This window comes from Cervus canadensis, chromosome 32 (assembly GCF_019320065.1).
Source record: "Cervus canadensis isolate Bull #8, Minnesota chromosome 32, ASM1932006v1, whole genome shotgun sequence".
NCBI classification, from domain to species: domain Eukaryota; kingdom Metazoa; phylum Chordata; class Mammalia; order Artiodactyla; family Cervidae; genus Cervus; species Cervus canadensis.
Window position 1 is genome coordinate 832435 of NC_057417.1, and position 24569 is coordinate 857003.

The following is a 24569-nucleotide window of genomic DNA, read 5'->3' on the forward strand; positions in this document are numbered from 1 at the left end:
TTCATTTCATTCATTGTATGCTTCAGCTCCAGAACTTCTGTTTATTTATTTATTTTGTCTGCACTGGATCTTCATTGCCATTGCTGCATGAGGGCTTTCTCTAGTTGCAAACAAGCAGGGGCTACTTTCTAGTTGTGGTCCGAGGGCTTCTCTAGCTGTGGAGCACTGGCTCTAGAGTGTGTGGCCTTCAGTAGTTGCAGCATGTGGGCTCAGTTGTTGCTGCACCAGGGTTTAATTGCCCTCTGGATGTGTGGGATTTTAGTTTTCCAACCAGGGATCAAACTTGAGTCCCCTACATTGGAAGGTGGATTTAAACCACTGTATCACCAGGGAAGTGCCCAGAACTTCTGTTTTGTTCTTTTTTGTGATTTCTATGTATTTGTTAAACCTTTCGTTTTGTTTGTAGATTGTTTTCCCGATTTTACTGAATTGTCATTCTGTGTTTTCTTGAAACTCACTTAAGTTTCCCTAAAACAGCTACTCGAATTATTTATTGGGTGAATAGAAGATCTCAGTGTCTCTGGATTTGGTTACTGGCAGATTCTTGTGATCATTTGGTGGTGTGATGTTACCTTCATCTTTCACGTTCCTTGGAGTTTTGCTTTGCTAGTTTCACTCGTAAAGTAGCGGTCATCTTCTCCAGTTTTTACTACCGATTCTGAGGCTTTCTCAGACCTTATGGGGTAGATCTACTCTGTGCTTCTTGCTCCCTCTTGTGGCAGAATTCCTAAGCTTCTATGTCTTCTCTGGATCCTGCAAAGTTCTGACAGTTTCTCTTTTGTTTTCCCAAAGATGGTGCTTTAGCTTTGGCACCGCCAAGCTTGTCCTCTGTCCCCGGCTCACAGATTGAGGCTAGCTTCCTGAGTGTTCTCACTAGCTGTCCACCGCAGTTTGCTCTCACTGCTGCTGTCAGGAGCACGCACAGGGACCTGGCCACAGAGGGGTCGGGTGGTGTAGGTAAGGCAGCTGGAGCACTGAGGGCGCCTGTGGGTCAGTTGGCCAGCGAGGCTTTCACAGCGACACACGGGCAGGCTTCCGGATGGAGTCCCGATGCAGCTAGTAGGATCTGCATCCCTTTAAAGCCCTCAGAATCCTATCTCCACTCACCCAGCTTCTTCCCGTCCTCTGGTCCTGGACTCAGGATTCGGTAACTATGGGTGGGGTGAGAGAGGAACAAGCCCCTTCCCCTACATCCTACACAACTGGGAAGGCTGGCCACTCAGTCCCATGCTCTCCCTTCCCTTGCAGGAGAAATCACTGCTGAGAAAACCTCTCTTTCACTTGAGTTGGGCTGCCTTGGGGGCAGAGTGATGTGGGTAAAGTGAAGTGATTCCTCTTACCCTCTCCTTTGTGTCCAGACTTGTATTTCTTTGCTTCTTTTTTCTTTTTCAGTTCAGTTCAGTCGCTCAGTCGTGTCTGACTCTTTGCAACCCCAGGAACCGCAGCACGCCAGGCCTCCCTGTCCATCACCAACTCCCGGAGTCCACCCAAACCCATGTCCATTGAGTCAGTGATGCCATCCAACCATCTCATCCTCTGTCGTCCCCTTCTCCTCCTGCCCTCAATCTTTCCTATCATCAGGGTCTTGTCAAATGAGTCAGTTCTTCATATCAGGTGGCCAAAATATTGGAGTTTCAGCTTCAGCATCAGTCCTTCCAGTGAACACCCAGGACTGATCTCCTTTAGGATGGACTGGTTGGATCTCCTTGCAGTCCAAGGGACTCTCAAGAGTCTTCTCCAACACCACAGTTCAAAAGCATCAATTTTTGCTCAGCTTTCTCTATAGTCCAACTCTCACCTCCATACATGACCACTGGAAAAACCATAGCCTTGACCACACGGACCTTTGTTGACAAAGTAATGTCTCTGCTTTTTCATATGCTGCCTAGGTTGGTCATAACTTTTCTTCCAAGGAGTAAGCGTCTTTTAATTTCATGGCTGCAATCACCATCTGCAGTGATTTTGGAGCCCAGGAAAATAAAGTCAGCCACTGTTTCCACTTTTTCCCCATCTATTTGCCATGAAGTGATGGGACCATATGCCATGATCTTAGTTTTCTGAATGTTGAGCTTTAAGCCAGCTTTTTCAATCTCCTCTTTTCACTTCAAGAGGCTCTTTAGTTCTTCTTCACTTTCTGCCATAGGGTAGTGTCATCTGCATAGCTGAGATTATTGATATTTTTCCTGGCAATCTTGATTCCAGCTTGTGCTTCCTCCAGCCCAGCGTTTCTCATGATGTACTCTGCATATAATTTACATAAGCAGGGTGACGATATACAACCTTGATGTACTCCTTTTCCTATTTGGAACCAGTCTGTTGTTCCATGTCCAGTTCTAACTGTTGCTTCCTGACCTGCATACAGGTTTCTCAAGAGGCAGGTCAGGTAGTCTGGTATGCCCATCTCTTTCAGAATTTTCCACAGTTTATTGTGATCTTTCTCTTTAAAACATATTTATTTGGCTGCGTCGAGTCTTAGTAGCAGCATGTGGGATCTTTGTTGCATCATGCAGATCTTTCTCTGTGGCACACAGATGCTAGTTGTGGCATGTAGGCTCCATAGTTGTGGCTCATGGGCTTAGTTGCTCTGCGGGGATCTTAGTTCCTTGACCAGGGATTGAACCCATGTTCTCTGCATTGCAAGGAGGATTTTTAACCACTGGACCACCAGAGAAGTCCTACTTTGCTCCTTTCATGTCCTAGAACTTTTCCTCTGGAAAGCTGGACTTCCACAAAGGCTCTCTCACCCATGGTTGATTCGAGGGAGTCCCAGACCACAGCTGAGAGAGGCTGGAGCCAGTTCATGGGCCACTGCAGGGTCTATAGCTGGGAGGAAGGTCTGTCTGCCAGTTACCTGAGCACAGGTGGACAAGACTTCTCCTGCATCCGTTGGCTTATGGATCCTACTGCTACCTCAGTGGTACCTTTGTCCATGGGTGGGTGCCAAATTTTTGTTGTTGGTTAGGAAAAGGGACAAAAGCAAGGGATGTCTATGTCACTGTGATAGTGACATCACCTATCGCATTTTAACTACTTTTAAGCTTATAATTCAGTGGCACGTGTTCTCACAGCTATGCAACTATCACTACTATTCACCTCCAGAACTTAATTTTCCAAATTAAAAGTCAGTATCTATTGAATAGTAAGTCTTCATCATCCCTTTCCCCCATCACCTGGTAACCTCTGTTCTACTTTCTGTCTCTATGACTTTGACTATTCTAGGTACCTTTCACATAAGAGGAATCATGCAATATTTGTCTTATCGTCTCTGACTTTTTAAAGTTAACATCTGTGTTGTTCAAGGTCCTTCCAATTTGCAGCATGTGTCAGAGTTTCTTTCCTTTTTAAGGCTAATAATATTCTATTGTATAGATATACTACATTTTGTTTATTCATTCATCCACTTATGAATATTTGGGCTGTTTCTTCCTTTTGGCTATCCTCGCTTTATTCATGGCACTGCTGACATTTGCTTCTTGCCCCAGTGGCTCAGAAGTAAAGAATCCACCTGCAAGATGCAGTCTGCTGCAAAGAGGCACAGGAAACTTGAGTTCAACCTCTGGGTCAGGAAGATCCCTGGAGAAGGGAATGGCAACTCACTCCAGTATTCTTGCCTGGAGAATCCCATGGACAGAGGAGCTTGGCAGGCTACAGTTGATAGGGTCACGAAGAGTCAGACACGACTGAGCACACACAGACTGAATTGTGTGCTGCCAAAATTCATATGTTCAAGCCCCAGTGTGACTTTGTTTGGAGAGAGGGTCTATAAGGAGGTAATGAGGTTATAGGATAACACCTTAAGTCCATAGGACTGAGGTCATTATAAAAGGGGAAGGGACACCAGCAATTTCTCCCTCCACCTGAACAGAGAGGAGCCCCTTTGAGGACACAGCAATAAGATGGCCACCTACAGGCCAGGAAGCAAGTCCTCACCAGAAACCAAAGCTGCCTGCATCTCTCTGTGAGGATTCTAGCCTCCAAAACAGAGAAATTTTCTGTTGTTAAACTACTCAGTCTGTGATGTTTTGTTATGGCAGCCTGAGCAGACTAATACAGGCTACCTTGGATGATTCTTTGCTGCGGGAGGGCTGTCTTGTATGTGGGAGGACATTTTGCAGGCGCCTCTGGCCGCTACTCACAGGGAGAAGCCAGTAGCACCTTCCTCTCCATGTTGTGACAACCGGAAGTGATTCCAGACGTTGCCAAGTGTTTCCTGGGAAACAAAACTGTCCCAGTGGAGAACCCCTGATGTAGAGGAACTGAAACATGTGTCTGTGGCTGGGGGACTTCCCTGGGGGTCCAGTGGTTAAGCAGCCATCTTGCAGTGCAGGTGACATGGGTTCGAGCCCTAATCTGGGAACTAAGATCCCACAGGCCTTGGAGCAACTCTGGGAACTAAGATCCCACAGGCCTTGGAGCAACTAAACCCACATGCCGCAACGGTGAAGCCTCTGTGCTCTGGAGCCTGAGCTCTGCAACTAGAGAGTCTGTGCACTGCAGTGAAGGATCCCACATGCTGCAACTGAGACCTGATGCAGCCAAATAAATAAATATTTAAAAAAATAAGACCTGGCTCAGTTGCTTTCCATTTTCACAGAGAGTGGCTGCAAGAGAAGACGACATATCCTGGTGGGAGAAAGAGGCAAAGAGCTTAGACTTCAGTCCACTTTTTGTTATTATTCAATATCAGAATCCTGAGAAGGCCCTAAAGACATACTTATCCTACCCAAGAAGCTTCTGTTAAATGGACAGGGATTATGATGCTGGTTTTGTTCGTGTTCTCTGGAACCCACCTAACTTGTGTTCTATAAGCAGCCAAGGCTATTAAAACTGGACCATGTTTAACTTCTGACTGATGACTTGGTTGACATTAAATGGGAATAGGAATTTTGCCGTTTATTCTGGAGAACACTGGTTGTAGGATTTACAACAGGTTTCGTGACCTGGCTCAGAAGAATGTCTCCCTCAACCCAACTCTTCTGTTGATCACTTATTGTATTGCTAATATTTGGAAAGAACTTGGAATTATTAGGATGAAGAATGTTTCCCTTTGCCCTAAACACTAAGAAAAGCTCTTCTGAAAAGACAAACGAATGGAATAATAAGGAAGATGTTAGCCGCTGTAGTTTAAAAACTGAAATTTATCTCAGGTTTAAGAAGAATAAATAAAATGGAGATACATTTGAGGCCTGACTCTGCTCACAGAAATGGATGGTGGGCTCGCTCTTGCAGCCCAGATGAAGGTGAGGGTTCCTTCTGCATTTGGACACCATAATGTGTCCTATTTGCCTGTTTGTTCCATTTGCCTATCACTCACTTTCTCCATTGTTGTGCTGTAATATGCACATGTTGAGAATCAGAACCCAGAGAAGAAGCAGTCCAAGGGTAAAACTTATCCAGTCTTCAGCTGACAAAGCTATTCCAATCAATAATAGCATATATCCTAATATAAAGTGAAGGATGAATTCAAAGTATAGCATCAAGAACTGCCTTCCAAGCTGCATCTCTTGCAACAAGGTGTTTAAAATAGGAGCTTGTGGGAGGCCAGCTGCAGCACATTTTTGGTGGTGGCAGAAAGAGGAGAGGAAGAATGACCAGAATTACCACTGAAAGGTTGACTGAAGAATTCCTCATTTTGGAAGGACATTGCTTTCAATATGAGGTTCATTTGTACCCATAAGGAGCGTGACTACTCAGACTCAAGTTCTACCCTATCCAGTTTTGGGGTATCAGTCAAGAGGATAATGTTCTAGGATCATCTTGAATATCTTCCATGAAAGATGCTCAAGAGAAAAGAATGCCCAGCTTGTATGGCTTTAAACAACCCCAGGAGGCAATCTGTTACAGAAAGTCCCCTACATATGAACAAATTCCATTCTGAGGAGGTTCATAAGTCCAGTTGTTCGTAAGTCCAACAGAGTTAGCCTGGGTACACAACTCACACGACCAGCTATATAGTACTGTACTGTAATAGGTTTATAATACTTTCCATATAAATAATATATAAAAACCTAAGAAACAAAAAAGAAAACATTTGTGACCTTACAGTACAGTACTTAGCACACTGCAACAGCTGGCTTACAAGGACTGGCATGAGTGAACAGGCAAGCAGAGTTACAGATTGGAGGAGAGGGAGGAGGTGGAGGTGATAGAGCTGGAGGGTCATCGGCAATAGGAGAGGGAGGGGCAAGCTGCAATTTCACTTGTGCCTGAGGGTGATGGCACAGGTTCTGGCTCCTTGCTAGAACCAGACACACATTCGCATCTTTGAAAGTTTGCAAGTTGAAGATTTGTGTGTAGGGGACTTACTGTATTGAATAAATCTTAGTAAACTTATATAAAAGTTTGTTTTTACTTTAGAAAAACAAATATATGGCCAACAGAAAGTAAAATCCATATAAACTGAAGAACCAACAGTTTGAGCCTCAATTGTTGTGTATCTGGATAGTGATCTGTAATTAACTTCACGTGGGTGAAATGTCTATAGGATTTGCCACTCTGAGCTTTATGTTTTATTTAAAAAATTTTATATTTAACTTTTATTGAAGTGTAGATAATTTACAATGCTGTTTCAGTTTCAGGTATACAGCAAAATGATTCAGATTTATTTGTATATTCTTCATTCTTATTTCTATATTCTTTATTATGTATACATATATATGTGCGGCTTCCCTGGTGGCTCAGTCAGTAAAGAATTCACCTACAATGCAGGAGACACGGGATCGATCCCTGGGTTAGGAAGATCCCTTGGAGGAGGGCATGGCAACCCATTCCAGTATTCTTGCTTGGAAAAATCTCATGGATGGAGGAACCTAGCAGGATACAGTCCATGGGGTTGCAAAGAGTTGGACACTTCACTTTCACTTTAACTTACCATTAGACTGTACTTGAATGGTAATGCTTCAAATGAATACAATCTATATTAAAAGGAGGCTTGGGGTTGGAGAACCCCAAGGGTGATTCCGTAGAGATTAGTGTTTTATACATGGACCCAACCTGATTAGAGATAAAATGATTGAACATTAAAAAAAAAAAAAAAAAAGAATCCACCTGCCAATGCAGGGGACACAAATCTGATCCCTGGTTTGGGAAGATTTTACATGCTCCGGGCCAACTAAGTCCATGCACCCTAGAGCCTGTGCTCTAGAACCATAGAGCTGCGAGTACTGAGAATTCTCATTGCAACTAATGAAGCCCCCTGTGCCCTAGAGCTCACGCTCCGCAGCAAGAGAAGCCCCTGCTGGCTGCAACTAGAGAAAGCCTGCACAAAGTAATGAAGACCCAGAGCAGCCAGAAATAAAATAAAAAAAAATAATAATAAAGTTTCGGACAACTTCACAAAGCAGGATAGAACTGTGGGAGGCACATCAGATTTGAGATATGAGGACAGGGCTTCAAAGTTTGCAAAACACCTGGATACTGAGATGCAAACATATCAGCTATATCAAGCCCTGCCTTCAGACAACTAAATCTGGTAGAAGACAACAGTTACTTAATTAGATCTGTGCAATAAAGCTTTATTGGTGAGACTGTAGAGGCAGACAGGTGACAAGGTGAGAATGGATGGAGAGATGACAGGGAATAATCAGGAATGGGTCCTAGCAGTTTATTGAACTTAATCCCAAGACACAGCTGGCATATGCTAGGCAGAAGTGGGAGAAATATTCTAGCTAGACAGAATAGTAGTAAACATCAAAGAAGAGTGGATTGATACAGGATTTTACATGAGGAATAAGTAACTTAGCATGGCCACAGTAGAAACTGGGTTCGATAAAGAGGGGAGAGGCCAGGAAGGAAGAAGCTGAAGAGGTAGGCAGAGCCCACATAATATGGAGTCTTACAACAAGTTCACCAATAGAGGTTTGATCCTGAGAGTGGAACACATCTTCATGACTCTTAAAGAAATGTACAGTAACTTGTCAACGCAGTGGGCCTGGGCTGTCCAAACTCTATATATTCCAAAGTTCTTCAGGACAGGTCTTGATCACTCTTTGGAGATAACCTATGATCTTGGCATAGGTTATCTGCTAAGAGTATTTTGTATACCTGGGCTTTGGACCACACCATACAGTGTATGCTAGTAATGTGATTTAAGGTGAGTGCCTAGTTTTGTATGCTTAGGGGCTCTGGGCTACACTACATCAGCCTGACCTTGGTGGGAAGGGCTGGAGACTGTGCCCATGTGCCTACATAACTGACTTCCAATAAGAATCCAGGATACAAAAAAAAAAACAAACAAAAAAAAAACCCAGGATACCAGGACATGGGTGAGCTTCCTTGGCTGACAGTACTTCACACATTTTGTGAACTGCTGGCAGAGTTAAGTGCTGTTCAAGCTATTCCACTGGGAAAGGACAGTTGGAAGCTTGTGCCTAGAATGTCCTAGACTCTGCCTTATATGACTTTTTCCTTTGCTGGTTGTAATCTGTATCTTTTAACAATAATAAGCCATAAACATGAGTATAACAGCTATTCTGAACCCTGTGAGCCCTTCTAGTGAAATAGCGAACCAAGGATGTTCTTGGGTCTCCAACAGCCAAGAAATAGCAAATAACATTTACATTTAACATTTGAGAATTAATACATTTGTCATAAGAAGGATGGATTTTAGGGGGCTAATATCAGGGAGTCTAGAAAAGAGATGTAAAGACCTCAGTGAAGACAGTATTAGTAGAGACAGGGGAGTGTTGATGACAAGTGAATAAGCCTTGATGGCTGATGGTGTGGGGGGGATTTTGGGAGGTGAGGGGTATAGAATTGGGATCAGCTGGCTTGAGTAACTGGGTTTACATTAGCTACATTTTCTAAGATTGGATGCCCATGAAAAGACCAGTTCTAGAGGAAAGAAGATGAATTCTGTGGTAGGCATGCCAGGATTGAATGCTTGGGCAAGATCTAGGTAGACAGGTCTAGGGGACACACCTCCAGCCTGACATTGATATAACTGGGTGTGGAAACACCACCCAACCAGAAAGTAGCAGATGCTGTGGAATGAGTGAAATAACCCTGAAGGAAGATTCAGAGAGCAATGAGAAAAGAGTCAAGCCCAGGACTTAGTGGCACTCTGGCTGGTTGTTTAACCCCCATGACTTCTGCAAGGCAAGGGGCCATGCTGGTTCTTCTCCACTAAATCTCTTGGTGTCTATGAAGGTCATCTGGCTGTCCTCCAAGACAACAGAAAACTTGCCTATTCCTTGCAGCTTTAGTGCCTGTCACATTGTTACTCAAATCAGTCAGTTCAGTTCAGTTCATGTCTGACTCCCCACCACCCCATGGACTACAGCATGCCAGACTTCTCTGTCCATCACCAACTCCTGGAGCTTGCTCAAACTCAAGTCCACCAAGTCGGTGATGCCATCCAATCATCTCATCCTCTGTCATCCCCTTCTCCTCCTGCCTTCAATCTTTCCCATCATCAGCGTCTTTTCCAGTGAGTCAGTTCTTCACATCAGGTGGCCAAAGTTTTGGAGCTTCAGCTTCCGCATCAGTCCTTCCAATGAATATTCAGGACTGATTTCCTTTAGGATGGACTGGTTGGATCTCCTTGCAGTCCAAGGGACTCTCAAGAGTCTCCTCCAGCAACACAATTTGAAAGCATTAATTCTTCAGCGCTCAGCTTTCCTATGGTTCAACTCTCACATGCATACATGACTACTGGAAAAACCACTGCTTTGGCTATACGGACCTTTGTTGGCACAGTAATTCTGCTTTTGAATATGCTGTCTAGGTTTGGTCATAGCTTTTCTTCCAAGGAGCAAGCATCTTTTAATTTCATGGTGCAGTCACCATCTGCAGTGATTTTGGAGCCCCCAAATATAAAGTCTCTCACTGTTTCCATTGTTTCCCCATATATTTGCCATGAACTGATGGGACCACATGCTATGATCTTTATTTTTTGAATGTTTAGTTTTAAGCAAGGTTTTTCACTCTCCTCTTTCACTCTGATCAAGAGGCTCTTCTTTTCCTCTTTGCTTTCTGGCATAAGGGTGGTGTCATCTGCATATCTGAGGTTGATGATATTTCTCCTGGCAATCTTGATTCCAGCTTGTGCTTCAGCCAGCCTGGCATTGCGCATGATGTACTCTGCATGTAAGTTACATAAACAGGGTGACAGTATACAGCCTTGGTGAACTCCTTTCCCAACTTGGAATCAGTCCATTCTTCCATGTCTAGTTCTAACTGTTGCTTCTTGACCTGCATATAGATTTCTCAGGAGGCAGGTCAGGTGGTCTGGTATTCCCATCTCTTGAAGAGTTTTCCATAGCTTGTTGTGATCCACACAGTCAAAGGCTCTGTCATAGTCAATAAAGCAGAAGTAGATGTTTTTCTGGAACTCTCTTGCTTTTCCCATGATCCAACAGATGTTGGCTATTTAATCTCTGATTCTTCTACCTTTCCTAAAACCAGCTTGAACATCTGGAAGCTCACGGTTCACATACTGTTGAAGCCTGGCTTGGAGAATTTTGAGCATTACTTTACTAGCATGTGAGATGAGTGTAATTGTGTGGTAGTTTGAACATTCTTTGGCATGGCCTTTCTTTGGGATTGGATTGAAAACTGACCTTTTCCAGTCCTGTGGCCACTGCTGAGTTTTCAAATTTGCTGACATATTGAGTGCAGCACTTTCACAGCATCATCTTCTAGGACTTGAAATAGCTCAACTGGGATTCCATCACCTCCGCTAGCTTTGTTCATAGTGATGCTTCCTAAGAACCACTTGACTTTGAACTCCAGAATGTCTGTCTGTAGGTGAGTAATCACACCGTTGTGCTTCTCTACATCATTAAGATCTTTTTTTGTATAGTTCTTCTGAGTATTCTGTTTATCCACCCTATATATACCAGCTTGCCTGTGCTAATCTCAAACTTCCAATCCTGCTGTCCCGGACCCTCCTCCCCTTTGGCAACTAGAAGTCTAAGCAGAAGGAATTTCAAGTTCACCTAAAGGAAATCTTAATTTCAAGAGAAAAGTAAAAACAAACATCTAAATGGCATCAAAGCATTTTATATTAAATTTTGATTTCACTAACCTACTATAAAAAGTATTAACGTCTCATTGACAAAAAATTAGAAGAAATTTAAGAAACAGACAAGACCTCCTTTAACCTTCAAAACAACCTATTTCTTCAGAGAAGAAACATTCACCTTTGATTCACCTCTTGCCTTTTAAAATCCTGGGGATGGATTGCCATCAATTACAACAACGTGGATTTCTGGAGAGAAGCACTTTTACAACTCAGATTTATGGGACTTTTTTTTGTCTCCCAATTAAGCCTGTGGTTTCATTGCTGTTCTTTAAGGAGTGAAGGGTCATGATAACAGGGACTGTGAGTAATGCTTGAGGCTATAGGGCAGTGGTTCTCAACCTTGTTGCCCAGAAGAATCAACCATCTGAGAGGCTTTTAAAAAAGCAGATAGCCCTGCCCTGCACCAAACCACATGAATAACATCCTGCATTTGGAGAAATTAAAAGCATTCAGTTCAGTTCAGTTCAGTCACTCAGTTGTGTCCAACTCTTTGTGACCCCATGAACCACAGCACGCCAGGCCTCCCTGTCCATCACCAACTCCTGGAGTCCACCCAAACTCACGTCCATTGAGTCGGTGATGCCATCCAGCCATCTCATCCTCTGTCATCCCCTTCTCCTCCTGCCCTCAATCTTTCCCAGCATCAGGGTCTTTTCCAATGAGTCAGCTCTTCGCATCAGGTGGCCAAAGTATTGGAGTTTCAGCTTCAGCATCAGTCCTTCCAATGAACACCCAGGACTGATCTCCTTTAGGATGGACTGGTTGGATCTCCTTGCAGTCCAAGGGACTCTCAAGAGTCTTCTCCAACACCACAGTTCAAAAGCATCAATTCTTCTGCGCTCAGCTTTCTCTATAGTCCAACTCTCACATCCATACATGACTACTGGAAAAACCATAGCTTGACTAGACGGACCTTTGTTGACAAAGTAATGTCTCCACTTTTTAATATGCTGTCTAGGTTGGTCATAACTTTCCTTCCAAGGAGTAAGTATCTTTTAATTTCATGGCTGCAATCACTATCTGCAGTGATTTTGCAGCCCAGAAAAATAAAAGCACTCAGGTTATCTTAAAGCTCACCCCAGGTCAAAAACTACTCCTGTCTCCATTGCTGCCCTGCAAATAGGTTCATCAGTACCATCTTTCTAGATTCCATATATATACATTAATATATGATCTTTCTTTTTCTCCTCCTGACTTACTTCACTCTGTATACCAGGCTTTAGGTTCATCCAGCTCCTTAGAGGAGGTGGGATGGAGGCTCCAGAGGGATGGGACATATGTATACCTATGGCTGATTTACAGTGATATGTGACGGAGACCAACACAATATTGTAAAGCAATTATCCTCCAGTTAAAAATGAATACATTTTTTGGACTTCCCTGGTGGTCCAGTGGTTAAGAATCTGCCTGCCAATGTAGGGGACACAGGTTCGATCCTTGGTCCAGGAGGATTCCACATGATGCAGAGCAACTATGTCTATGTGCCTCAACTACTGAGCCCCCTCAATGCAACTACCAAAGCTTGTGTGCCTAGGGCCTGTGCTCTGATATAAGAGAAGCCACTGCAATGAGAAGTCCGTGCATCACAACAAAGAATAGCCTCAGCTCGCTCTAATTAGAAAAAGCCCATGTGCAGCAACAAAGACCTAATGCAGCCAAAAATAAATAAATACAATTATTTTTGAAAAAAGAATACATTTAAAAAAAACTGACGTAAAGTAACTTGAACATAATCAGAAAATAATACCAATACGTTGATTTTATACAACCCTCTCTTGGAGTTAGAAACCGTAAATATCTCATGTGGCTTCACCTGATGTTATTTGACACAAATGTTACTCCTAAATGAAGGCTGCGTGCATGCTAAGTGACTCCAGTTGTGTCTGACTCTTTGCGACCCTATGGGCTGTTGCCTGCCAGGGTCCTCTGTCCATGGAATTCTCTAGGCAAGAATACTGAGTGGGTTGTCATGCCCTCCAGGGGATCTTCCCAACCCAGGGATCAAACCTGCTTCTCTTATGTCTCCTGCATTGGCAGGTGGGTTTTTTTTACCACTAGCACCACCTGGGATGCCCAGATGAAGGCTACATCTAAGCTAGGGCAGTGGTTCTCAACCATCAGTGACAGCATTACCTGGGAACTTGTTAGAAATGTAAACTGTCAAGCTCTACCTAGACTTGCTGAGTCAGGAGGGTAGAGCCCAGCAATCAGTGTTTTAATAAGCAGCTTTAATGCACCCTGAAATGTGAGAACCACCGAGTACTGTAATGCTTTAAATCTAGGGCTGCCAGGTTAGATATAGGACACTGAGTTAAATATGAATTTCAGATAAAAACTTTTATCTGACTATTGCCTCAGTCAGCTCAGTTCAGTCACTCAGTCATGTCTGACTTTGCAAATCCATGAACCGCAGCATGCCAGGCCTCCCTGTCCACACCAACTCCAGGAGCCTACCCAAACTCATGTCCACTGAGTCGGTGATGCCATCCAACTATTTCATCCTCTGTCATCCTCTTCTCCTCCTACCCTCAATCTTTCCCAGCATCAGGGTCTTTTCAAATGTCAGCTCTTCATATTAGGTGGCCAAAGTATTGGAGTTTCAGCTTCAACATCAGTCCTTCCAATGAAAATCCAGGACTGATCTCCTCTAGGATGGACTGGTTGGATCTCCTTGCAGTCCAACGGACTCTCAAGAGTCTTCTCCAACAACACAGTTCAAAAGCATCAGTTGTTCTGTGCTCAGCTTTCTTTATAGTCCAACTCTCACATCCATACATGACTACTGGAAAAACCATAGCTTGACTAGATGGACCTTTTTTGGCAAAGTAATGTCTCTGCTTTTTAATATGCTGTCTAGGTTGGTCATAACTTTCCTTCCAAGGAGTAAGCATCTTTTAATTTCATGGTTGCAATCACCATCTGCAGTGATTTTGAAGCCCCCCAAAATAAAGTTTCTCACTGTTTCCACTGTTTCCCCATCTGTTTGCCATGAGGTGATGGGACCAGATGCCATGATCTTAGTTTTCTGAATGTTGAGTTTTAAGCCAACTTTTTCAGTCTCCTCTTTCACTTTCATCAAGAGGCTCTTTAGTTCTTCTTCACTTTCTGCCATAAGGGTGGTGTCATCTGCATATCTGAGGTTATTGATATTTCTCCCGGCAATCTTGATTCCAGCTTGTGCTTCATCCAGCCCAGTGTTTCTCATTATGTACTCTGCATATAAGTTACATAAGCAGGGTGAAAATATACAGCCTGGAAATACTCCTTTTCCTATTTGGAACCAGTCTGTTGTTCCATGTCCAGTTCTAACTGTTGCTTCCTGACCTGCATACAGATTTCTCAAGACGCAGGTCAGGTGGGCTGATGTTCCCATCTCTTTCAGAATTTTCCACAGTTTATTGTGATCCACACAGTCAAAGGCTTTGGCATGGTCAATAAAGCAGAAATAGATGTTTTTCTGGAACTCTCTTGCTTTTTCGATGACCCAGTGGATGTTGGCAATTTTATCTCTTGTTCCTCTGCCTTTCCTAAAACCAGCTTGAACATCTGGAAGTTCATGGTTCACGTATTGCTGAAGCCTGGCTTGGAGAATTTTGAGCATTACTTTACTAGCGTGTGAGATGATTGCAATTGTGTGGTAGTTTGAACATTCTTTGGCATGGCCTTTCTTTGAGATTGGAATGAAGACTGACCTTTTCCAGTCCTGTAGCCACTGCTGAGTTTTCAAATTTGCTGACATATTGAGTGCAGCACTTTCACAGCATCATCTTTTAGGATTTGAAATAGCTCAAATGGGATTCCATCACCTCCACTAGCTTTGTTCATAGTGATGCTTCCTAAGAACCACTTGACTTCACATTCCAGGATGTCTGGCTCTAGGTGAGTGATCACACCATCATGATTATCTGGGTTGTGAAGATCTTTTTTGTACAGTTCTTCTGTGTATTTTTACCACCTCTTCTTAATATCTTCTGCTTCTGTCAGTTCCATACTATTTCTGTCCTTTATTGAGCCCATCTTTGATGAAATGTTCCCTTGGTATCTCTAATTTTCTTGAAGAGATCTCTAGCTTTTCCCATTCTATTGTTTTCCTCTATTTCTTTTCATTGATCACTTAGAAAGGCTTTCTTATCTCTCCTTGCTATTCTTTGGAATTCTGCATTCAAATGCGTTTATCTTTCCTTTTCTCCTTTGCTTTTTGCTTCTCTTCTTTTCTTAGCTATTTGTAATGCCTCTTCAGACAACCATTTTGCTTTTTTGCATTTCTTTTTCTTGGGGATGGTCTTTAACCCTGTCTCCTGTACAATGTCATGAACCTCTGTCCATAGTTCATCAGGCACTCTATCTATCAGATCTAACCCCTTAAATCTATTTCTCACTTCCACTGTATAGTCATAAGGGATTTGATGTAGGTCATACCTGAATGGTTTAGTGGTTTTCCCCACTTTCTTCAATTTAAGTCTGAATTTGGCAATAAGGAATTAATGATCTGAGCCACAGTCAGCTCCTGGTCTTGTTTTTGCTGACTGTATAGAGCTTCTCCATCTTTGGCTGCAAAGAATATAATCAATCTGATTTTGGTGTTGGCCATCTGGTGATGTCCATGTGTAGAGTCTTCTCTTGTGTTGTTGGAAGAGGGTGTTTGCTATGACCAGTGCATTCTCTTGCCAAAACTCTATTAGCCTTTGCCTGCTTCATTCTGTACTCCAAGGCCAGATTTGCCTGTTACTCCAGGTGTTTCTTGACTTCCTATTTTTGCATTCCAGTCCCCTTTAATGAAAAGGACATCTTTTTTGGGTGTTAGTTCTAAAAGTTCTTGCAGGTCTTCATAGAACTGTTCAACTTCAGCTTCTTCAGCGTTACTGGTGGTCAGGGCATAAACTTGGGTTACCGTCATATTGAACGGTTTGCCTTGGAAGTGAACAGAGATCATTCTGTCATTTTTGAGAATGCATCCAAGTACTGCATTTTGGACTCTTTTGTTGACTATGATGGCTACTCCATTTCTCCTAAGGGATTCCTGTCCACAGTAGTAGATATAATGGTTATCTGAGTTAAATTCACACATTCCAGTCCATTTTAGCTTGCCGATTCCTGGAATGTCAACGTTCACTCTTTTTTTTTTTTTTTAATTTATTTATTTATTTATTTTTTCAGTGGGTTTTGTCATACATTGACATGAACCAGAATAGATTTACACGTATTCCCCATCCCGATCCCCCCTCCCACCTCCCTCTCCACCCGATTCCTCTGGGTCTTCCCAGTGCACCGGGCCCGAGCACTTGTCTCATGCATCCCACCTGGGCTGGTGACCTGTTTCACCATAGATAGTATACATGCTGTTCTTTCAAAACATCCCACCCTCACCTTCTCCCACAGAGTTCAAAAGTCTGTTCTGTACTTCTGTGTCTCTTTTTCTGTTTTTGCATATAGGGTTGTCGTTACCATCTTTCTAAATTCCATATATATGTGTTAGTATGCTGTAATGTTCTTTATCTTTCTGGCTTACTTCACTCTGTATAATGGGCTCCAGTTTCATCCATCTCATTAGAACTGGTTCAAATGAATTCAAAAATATGGAACGCTTCACGAATTTGCGTGTCATCCTTGCGCAGGGGCCATGCTAATCTTCTCTGTATCGTTCCAATTTTAGTATATGTGCTGCCGAAGCGAGCACTCAACGTTCACTCTTGACATCTCCTATTTGACCACTTCCAGTTTGCTTTTATTCATGGACCTAACATTCCAGGTTCCCATGCAATATTGCTCTTTACAGCATCAGACCTTACTTCTATCACCAGTCACATCCACAACTGGGTATTGTTTTTGCTTTGGCTCCATCCCTTCATCCTTTCTGAAGTTATTATCCACTGATCTCTAGTAGCATATTGGGCACCTACTAACCTGGGGAGTTCATCTTTCAGTGTCCTATCTTTTTGTCTTTTCATACTGTTCGTGGGGTTCTCAAGACAAGAACACTGAAATGGTTTGCCATTCCCTTCTCCAGTGGACCACATTCTGTCAGACCTCTCCACCATGACCCGTCCGTCTTGGGTGGCCCCTCGCGGCATGGGCCTAGTTTCATTGAGTTAGACAAGGCTGTGGTCCGTGTGATCAGATTGGCTAGTTTTCTGTGATTGTGGTTTCAGTCTGTCTGCCCTCTAATGCCCTCTCTCAGCGCCTATCATCTTACTGGGTTTCTCTTACCTTGGACGAGGGGTATCTCTTCACAGCTACTCCAGCAAAGCGCAGCCGCTGCTCCGTACCTTGGACGTGGGGTATCTCCTCTCTGCCGCTCGCTGCTCCCACACCGCACAGCTGCCGCACGCCACTTGCCTAAGACATACTAAAAAAAATTTTTTTGCTTATCTAAGATTCATATTTAACTGGGCATGAAATCCCAAGGACAGAGGAGCCTGGTGGGCTACAGTCTATGGGGCTGCAGAAGAGTCAGACACCACTTAGCGACTAAACAACAAACCAACACTGTATCTTTATTTCCTAAATCTGGCAATTCTGTTTAATAAATCTTGCCCACATTGCTTTTAATTTTAGACCTGTAAAAGCAAGAGGAATGGGTCCTTTTTAGAATGAAAATTTTTAAGTAAAATTTCACAGAGATAATGGAAAAAGATGACTAAAGAAATGGAAAAAGTTGAAAGAAAAAACAAAAGGAAAACATTCCATACACTGAAAACACAATGTGAAAATTACACCAAAATGTTGACAATATCTATGATTCACAGAATAGTATCATGAGTAACATTATTTACTTGTAGCCTTGAATTCTGAATAATTCAGAACACCTTGAGTTATTGAGAAGAATTATCTCCATTTCAGTGATGGTAAAACCAAATGCAAAAGGATATTTGCAGTTGATTTAAAAAAAAACAAAGTGAGCAAACAAAGTCTTACTGTATAGCATGGGAAATTATATTCAATATCCTGTGATAAATCATGATGGAAAAGAAAATAAAAATAAAGGTACAGTAGGACTTTTCTGGTGGTTCAGTGGTTAAGACTCCATGCTTCCAATCCTGGGGGCGAGGGTTCAATCCCCAGTCAGGGAACTAAGACCTGCATGCTATGAAGTGTGGCCCAAAGAAGAAAAAAGAATCACTTTGCCGTACAGCAGAAATTAGCACAATATTGTAAGTCAACTCTACTGCATTAAAATAAATATGAAAAAGAAAGAAAACCAAGGTATTGCCTATTCAGAAAATTTGTAGAGAAATATGGGCACATTACTCTCCTGATATCTATTTTGATTAGACTCCATCTTTCACTGGAGAACTTCTGTGGGGGATGGTGCTGGCAGGTGGGAGAGGGAGACTGGGCATGGAGTTTGCAGGTGGAAGGGATGGTGCTTGTCTCCTGGCATTTTAAAAACATATTTAGGACTTCCTTCGCAGTCCTGTCGTGAAGAATCCACCTGCCAGTGCAGGGGACATAGGTTCGATCCCCGGTCCTGGAAGATCCCACTTGCAGCAGGGCAACTAAGCCCTAGAGCCCACGTTCTACAACAAGAGAAGCCACCACAATGAGAAGCCCAAGCACCACAACTAGAGAGTAGCCCCCTTCCACTGCAACTAGAGAAAGCCCAAGGGCAGGAACAGAGACCCAGGGCAGCCAAAAATTCATAAATAAGTAAAAATATATTTTAAAAAGACTTCTGTAACCTTTATTCTAAGAATCAAGATAATGATCTTGAAAATAAAATTATCTTCTTTCTTAAAACATTTTTCTAATTAGTAAAGTAATACTTATTCTTTGTAGAAAAGTTAGAAATTTATGAAAAACCACAGAGAATAACAATCAGTGGAGAAAATGTTAAAATTTGTACATAACCTTTATAGCTTTTTCTCAATTTCCCATAGACATATGACAAATGTGGGCTATTGATATAGCCCACATGTAGTGTTTTATAACCTAGTTTCTTGCCCCAAGAACATATTTGAATCTTTTCTTCAATCATTACATTTTTTCCCCACATAACTTTGATGACTTAGAATTTAGTTGGGCTTCCCAGGTGGCGCTAGTGGTTAAGAACCTGCCCGCCAATGCAGGAGACATAAGATACACGGGTTGGATCCCTGGGTTGGGAAGATCCTCCGGAGGAGGGCAGGGCAAATAGGGATGGCTGCATAATAATCTAACCTCCTATTGTTAAATATGCCACTGACTAAATTTGAAGATCTAAATGACTCTGCTTGAATTTATAGTATAGAGGATTTTCACTGCCCTAAAAATCCCCTGTGCTCTATCTGTTCCCCCCTCCCCCCCAACCCTTGAAATCATGCCCTTGCAATCATGGATCATTTTGTTTTCTCCATAGTTTTGCCTTTGCCAGAATGCCGTATAGTTGGAATCACTTGGTATGTAACCTTTTTAGACTGGCCTCATTCACTTAGTGCTGCTGCGGCTGTTTAAGTCACTATGAACGTGAAAGTGAAAGTCTTAGTCACTCAGTCTTGTCTGACTCTTTGTGATCCCATAGACTGTAGGCCTCCAGGTTCCTCTGTCTATGGAATTTTTCAGGCAAGAATACTGACTGGAGTGGTTTGCCATTCCCTTCTCCAGGGGATCTTCCCAACCCAGAGATCGAATCCAGGTCTTCTGTGTTGCAGGCAGATTCCTTACCATCTGAACCACCAGGGAAGCCCTGTTTAGTTGCTAAATTGTGTGCAACTCTTTGCAATCCCATGGATTGAAGTCTGCCAGGCTCCTCTATCCATGGGATTTCCCAGGCAAGAATACTGCAGTGGGTTGCCGTTTCCTTCTCCAGGGGATTTTCCTGACCCAGGGACCAAACCCACGTCTCCTGCTTGACGGAGGGATTCTTTACCACTAAGCCACCTGGGAAGCACCTTAGTAGTATGCACTTATTTATGGTTTCTCCCTGTTTTTTTCCTGGCTTGATCGCTTGTTTCACTTTAGCACTGAGTTATAGTCCTTTGTCTGGATATTCCACAGTTTATCAATTAGCCTACTGAAAGATATTTGGCTGCCTCTAAGTTTTGGCTTGGCTGGATGAATCACAAACTGGAATCAAGATTGCTGGGAGAAATGTCAACAACCTCAGGTATGCAGATGATACCACTCTAATGGCAGAAAGCAAAGAGGAACTAAAGAGCTTCTTGATGAGGGTGAAAAAGGAGAGTGAAAAAACTGGCTTAAAACTCAGTGTTCAAAAAGCTAAGATCATGGCATCCAGTCCCATCACTTCATGGCAAATAGAAGGGGAAAAAGTGGAAACAGTGGCAGTGACATATTTTAATTTCTTAGGCTCCAAAATCACTGTAGACGGTGACCACAGTTATGAAATTAAGACACTTGCTCCTTGGAAGAAAAGCTATGATAAACCTAGACAGCGTATTAAAAAGCAGAGACATCACTTTGCTGACAAAGGTCCATATATTCAAGGCTATGAATTGTCCAGTAGTCATGTAAGGGTGTGAGAGTTGGATCATAAAGAAGGCTGAGCCCCAAGAATTGATGCTTTCAAATTGTGGTGCAGGAGAAGACTCTTGAGAGTCCCTTGGACTGCAAGGAGATCAAACCAGTCAATCCTAAAGGAAATCAACCCTGAATATTCATTGGAAGGACTGAGGCTGAAATGGAAGTTCTGATACTTTGGCCACCTGATTCAAAGAACTGACTCACTGGAAAAGACCCTGATGCTGGTAGAGACTGAGGGCAAGCAGAGAAGGAGATGAAGGAGGATGATATGGTTGGGTAACATTACTGACTCAATGAACATGAGTTTGAGCAAACTCTAGGAGATAGTGAAGGATAGGGAAGCCTGGTGTGCTGCAGTCCATGGGGCCACAAAGAGTAGGACATGACTTAGCAACTAAACAACAAGTTTTGGCAATTACAGCTAAAACTGCTAAAAAACACCACATGCAAATTCTTGTGTGCACGGAAGCTTTTAGCTTCTTTATGTAAATACCAAGGAGTTTAATTGCTGGATCTTACAGTAAAAGCATGTTTAGTTTTGTAAGAAATTGCTGAACTGTCTTCCAAAGAGACAGTACCATTTTGCATTCCTTCTAGCAATGCATGAGAATTTCTGCTGTGGAATATCCTTACCAGCATTTGGTATTGTCAATATTCTAGATTTGGGGCCATTCTAATAGGTGTGTAATGGTTTTGCATTGTTGTATTTATTTGCATTTTTCTGATGGCATATAATGTAGTGCATCTTTTCACATGCTTTTCACCATTTGTTTATCTTTTCTGGTGAGGTGTTTGTTATGCTTCTGGGGTCATTTTTTAATTGGGTTGCTTATTTTCTCGTTGTTGAGTTATAAGAACTCTTATAACTTGTAAATTTTGGATAGGTGTGTGCTCAGTCGCTCAGTTGTGTTCAACTCTTTGATACCCCAGGGATTATAGCAAACCAGGATCCTCTGTCCTCAGAGTTTTCCAGACAAGTGGGTTGCCACTTCCTACTTCAGGGGATCTTCTCCACCCAGGGATTGAACCCATGTCTCCTGCATTGGTAGGTGGATTCTTTACCACTGTATCACCTGGAGAGCCAAAATTTCGGATAGTAGTCCTTTATTAGATATGGCTTTGCAAATACTTTCTCGCACTCTGCTTTATTTTCTCATTTTCCTGAGACTGTCACACAGCAGAAGTTTTCAGGTTTAATTAAGTCAGTTTATTATTTATTTAATTCTTGGATCATGTTATATCTAAAAATTCATCACCGTACCCAAGGTCATCTAGATTTTCTATTTTGCCTACTAGGGTTTTATAGTGTTAAATTTTGCATTTCGGTCTCTGATTCATTTCAGTTAATTTTTGTGATCAGTGTAAAGTCTGTATCTGATCTTTTTTTTTGCTCTTGTATGTCCAGCTGTTCCAATATCACTTGTTGAAAAGACTATTCCATTGTATTGACTTCACTCTTTGTCAAAGATTAGCTGGCTATAATTTTTTTAATTGGGTCTATTTCTGGGGTTTCTATTTTGCTCTATTGACCTATTTGTGTATTCTTTGCCAACACCACAGTATTTCAATTATTGTAGCTTTAAAAGTCTTGAATCCACCTGCAATGTGGGAGATCTGGGCTTGATCCCTGGGTTGGGAAGATCCCCTGGAGAAGGAAAAGGTGACCCATTCCAGTATTTTGGCCCGGAGAATTCCATGGGTCCATGGGGTCACAAAGAGTTGGACACGACTGAGCAACTTTCACTCATAAGTCTTGAAGTTGGGGAGGATCAGTTCTCTGACTTTGTTCTCCTTCAAAATCATGTTGGTCTTTTGCCTCTCCACAGAAACTTTAGAACCACTTCGTTGATATCCACAAAACAACTTGCTGGGGTTTTGACTGAGATTTCATTGAATTTATGGATAAAATTGGGAAGGCTAACCATGTGGCAATAGTGAGTCTTCCTGTGCATGAACATGGACTATCTCTCCATATATATAGTTCTTCTTGGATTTTGTCCATCAGGTTTGTGATTTTCATCATATAGATCCTGTACATATTCTGTAAAATTTATACTAAGTAATTTCTGGAGTACTAATGTAAATGGTATTGTTTTTAATTTCAAAGTCTACTTGTTTATGACTGGTATACAAGAAAATGTTTAACTTTTGTATGTTAATCTTGGATCCTACAATCTTGCTATAATTGCTTACTCATTTAAAGATTTTCTACATAGACAATCATGTCATCTGTATACAAAGACAGTTTTATTTCTTCCTTCCCAATCTGTATACCTTTTATTTCCTTTTCTCATTTTATTTACTAGTGTCTTAGTCCATTTAGGTTGTTATAACAAATTAACATAGACTGAGTGGCTTATATACAACAGAAATATATTTCTCACAGTCCCGGAGGCTTGGAAGTTTAAGATCAAGGTGACAGCAGGTTTGGTAACAGGTGAGGCCCGCTTCCTGATTCAAAGACAGCTGTCTTCTTATCATGTCCTTAAATGGAGGAAGTGGATGACGGAGTTCTCCAGTGTCTCTTTTAGAAAGGTACTAATCCCATCAATGAGGGCTCTACTTTCATGACAGATTCACCCCCAAAGTCTACACCTCCAAATACTATCACATTGCAGGTTCAGTTCCATTCAGTTCAGTTCAGTCACTCAGTCGTGTCCGACTCTTTGCGACTCCATGCACTGCAGCACGCCAGGCCTCCCTGTCCATCACCAACTCCAGGAGCCTACCCAAACTCATGTCCACCGAGTTGGTGATGCCGTCCAACCATCTCATCCTCTGCCATCCCCTTCTCCTCCTGCCCTCAATCTTTCCCAGCATCAGGGTCTTTTCAAATGAGTCAGCTCTTCGCATCAGGTGGCCAAATTATTGGAGTTTCAGCTTCCGCATCAGTCCTTCCAATGAATATTCAGGATGGTATTTCCTTTAGGATGGACTGGTTGGATCTCCTTGCAGTCCAAGGGACTCTCAAGAGTCTTCTCCAACACCACAGTTCAAAAGCATCAGTTCTTTGGCGCTCAGCTTTCTTTATAGTCCAACTCTCACATCCATACATGACTATTGGAAAAGACATAGCTTTGACTAGGTGGAACTTTACCTTTTAATATGCTGTCTAGGTTTGTCATAGTTTTTCTTCCAAGGAGCAAGCATCTTCTAATTTCACGGCTGCAGTCACCATCTACAGTGACTTTGGAGCCCAAGAAAATAAAGTCTGTCAGTGTTTCCATTGTTTCCCCGTCTATTTTCCATGAAGTGAGTCCTTTTATCTAAGTTGGAGACAGCCCTTTAACTGGTGCCTTTCCTGTATGCACAATCTCCTGGTTGAAGGTCATGAGGCATCTGATCTTCATCCAAAGAAAAATTGCTGTGATAAGGTTCAGAAACAAACCTGGAGAGTCCTTTTAATAATTCAGTTTAACTATACAATAATCTAACATAACAGCAAGGAACTATCTGGGAAGTTGAGTAAATTAACAAAATTAGAATTTAATTTCCTCTGAAGCATAATCTTTTTTTTTTATTTTTTATTAGTTGGAGGCTAATTACTTCACAACATTTCAGTGGGTTTTGTCATACATTGATATAAATAAGCCATAGATTTACACGTATTCCCCATCCCGATCCCCCCCTCCCACCTCCCTCTCCACCCGATTCCTCTGGGTCTTCCCAGTGCACCAGGCCGGAGCACTTGTCTCATGCATCCCACCTGGGCTGGTGATCTGTTTTACCATAGATAGTATACATGCTGTTCTTTTGAAACATCCCACCCTCACCTTCTCCCACAGAGTTCAAAAGTATGTTCTGTATTTCTGTGCCTCTTTTTCTGTTTTGCATATAGGGTTATCATTACCATCTTTCTAAATTCCATATATATGTGTTAGTATGCTGTAATGTTCTTATCTTTCTGGCTTACTTCACTCTGTATAATGGGCTCCAGTTTCATCCATCTCATTAGAACTGATTCAAATGAATTCTTTTTAATGGCTGAGTAATATTCCATGGTGTATATGTACCACAGCTTCCTTATCCATTCATCTGCTGATGGGCATCTAGGTGCTTCCATGTCCTGGCTATTATAAACAGTGCT

General features: G+C 42.3%; 1 protein-coding gene and 1 non-coding gene across 2 annotated transcripts in view; one reads left to right on the top strand and one right to left on the bottom strand.

The window, feature by feature from the left end:
* The window catches only part of LOC122432858 (poly(A)-specific ribonuclease PARN-like), an 853726-nt gene that overhangs the window by 591346 nt on the left and 237811 nt on the right, over positions 1–24569 (top strand).
* On the bottom strand, positions 16594–16700 carry LOC122433679. The gene has a single exon (XR_006267162.1). It is a non-coding gene; the product is annotated as a U6 spliceosomal RNA (small nuclear RNA).